We start from the raw sequence: 2,720 nt of genomic DNA on the forward strand, positions 1-2,720 counted from the left end.
CCATAGACTGCTACCTAAGGATTTAAAGACAACACGTTTCCCACATATGGAGAGACAATCCTCTCCTCTGGCAGATCGGTGTTATAAGGACTTCGAAGCGTGGAGGAGATAGAATTGCCCCTTTTCCTTGCAATAACTGAAACAGGAACAACTCCTTAGAAATAAGAGAAATCTGTAGGAGAAAATTGTATCCATTAATATTGGAGGTATGCTTCAAATCAAATTATCCTAATTGTAATGTATTATTATGTCAGGAGTACTAGTTTTATACATGCACTCACACACGCACACACATGTATACATATCATACTATATATATATATCTATATATATATATATATATATATATATATATATATATATATATATATACATATATATATATATATATATATATATATATATATATATATATATATATATATATATATATACATATACACACACACACACACACATTATATATATATATATTTATATATATATATATATATATATATATATATATATATATATATATATATATATATATACACACACACACACACACACACACACACATATATATATATATATATATATATATATATATATATATATATATATATATATATATATATATATGTGTGTGTGTGTGTGTGTGTGTGTATGCATGTATGTATGTGTGTGTATGTTAATGTATATACATGTATATAGTTGTGTAATAGATTATTACAATCACTGTAACATTAGTTAGATGGGGTTTTGAGCTATAAGGTCTCTGATTGCCCTTATAATGCCTGATACCCGTCATTCTGAACCTAATTATCTTGCATAATAATGCCTAATAGTTGTGGTAAATCATGCCTATGAGGTATGTCATCATTTTCTACCAATACATCTAAGGTCCTTCCCCAAACTCACCTTTTATCTTTTCATTTATATTTATCAGAGGTGGAATGTAAACATTCTGAAAACAAATTATAGACCATTCTCATTCCTTGCAATGTTGCATTGTTTTCAAATGCTACATAAACGTTTATCTTTAAGTTCTCTTATAAATTTCTTGACTCTTGACACTTACTTTCTGAGAGAAAATAAGTTTTGAGAAGACAGTTAAATTTGTCATTAGATGAGAATAGCCTTGTCAAGGTTCATTTCCGTGTTGACGTCATCTAGATTAATTTTACCTGGATATACTAAAATCACAAGTGTCAGGTTTGAAACAAGATAAAGATGTGTCAGTCAGTAAACCTGTTGGAAGCTTATCATTGCATTTTTATGCATTTTCTAAATCACTTAGAATCTGTTGTAAATCTGCTAACCTTCGTCACTGTTTAGTAATACCCGATTATGAAAAATAGATCTATGAATTATGGTAAAATAAGGGTATAGCATTTCCTTGTAAGTACCAAAAAGTATACTAAAATCACAAGTCTCAGATATGAAACTAGATAAAGATGTGGCAGTCAGTAAACATGTTGTAAGCTTATCATTGCATTTTTATGCATTTTTTAAATCACTTAGAATCTGTTGTAAATCTGCCAACCTTCGTCACTGTTTAGTAATACCCGGTTATAAAAAATAGATCTATGAATTATGGTAAAATAAGGGTATAGCATTTCCTTGTAAGTACCAAAAAATATACTAAAATCACAAGTCTCAGATATGAAACGAGATAAAGATGTGGCTCTCAGTAAACCTATTGGAAGCTTATCATTGCAATTTCATGATTCTTTAGGAAATAAAATAGATTCTGTTTTAAATCTACTAACCGTAGTCACTTTAATAATACCCTATTATAAAATAATAGATCTATGAGCTATGGTGAAAAAGGGTTCTGCATTTCCTTGTAAGTACAGAAAGAAATGGAAAATAAAACACATATTTTAAGATTTTATCAAGATTTTTGAAAAATCAACTAGATTCTGCTTTAAATCTACTAACCTTCGTCACTGTTTAATAATACCTGATTATAAAAAAAATAGATCTATGAATTATGGTAAAAAAGGGTATTGCATTTCCTTGTAAGTACAAAAATAAAAGGTGGAAAATAAAACACAAATATTTTAAGATTTTATCAAAATATAAAATCTGTTTACATCAAATGCCTTTCTCTATTATAGATATCCTTTTTTATATATTACATTATAATATGTACAAACTGAAGAAGAGCCCATCAAATAACGCAAAGTTTTGTCCACTGAGTAACAACAGCCAACAAGGAGACATTCTCGAAGATCGGACACAGAAAGCGTGATGAATATCCTGTCTGCGAAGACACACCTAATGGGTCCCCAGGTTTTTACAGTTCATTGAACGGAAAATGACACAAATCCTCTTTTAAAAGAACTGTTCCAATTATGATGCTCTTAATATTCTTTCATTTGAAAAAAAAAATCAAATTGGAGAACAAATATATTCAGAAGCACAAATAGTTAAGGAATGTCATACTCCATATTTAGTGTAGATACTGTTTTATTTTTTATTGAGTTTCAAAGGTCGATACGGATCTGTTATCATGATTACTTAATTGGTTACTGTTCCTGCTTCCAAAAATGTAAAAGTATGAATTTAAATCGTGACTATATAAATATCTCATTTTGCTTTAAGTAGAAATGAAGCTTACAAATACTTTCAACGAAGATTAATGGTATTTATTGCGATGGTAGCATAGCCAAATTTTACAACATCATAAGCGCCTCAGTGGCGTGGTCGTTATGGTGTTGGCGTGCCACCTC

The 2,720-nt window shown here is 29.3% G+C and overlaps 1 protein-coding gene across 2 annotated transcripts in view; it reads right to left on the minus strand.

The window, feature by feature from the left end:
• Positions 1-2,044: 2,044 nt before the first annotated feature.
• LOC135210737 (zwei Ig domain protein zig-8-like) overlaps positions 2,045-2,720 on the minus strand; it is a 62,657-nt gene continuing 61,981 nt past the window's right edge. For both annotated transcript variants that reach the window (XM_064243560.1, XM_064243559.1), the window contains one exon: positions 2,045-2,720. This exon is cut by the window's right edge and continues 1,696 nt beyond it. The gene's annotated coding sequence lies outside the window, so the exon portion shown is untranslated.

The sequence above is a fragment of the Macrobrachium nipponense genome, chromosome 4 (genome assembly GCF_015104395.2).
Source record: "Macrobrachium nipponense isolate FS-2020 chromosome 4, ASM1510439v2, whole genome shotgun sequence".
In the NCBI taxonomy this organism is placed as follows: domain Eukaryota; kingdom Metazoa; phylum Arthropoda; class Malacostraca; order Decapoda; family Palaemonidae; genus Macrobrachium; species Macrobrachium nipponense.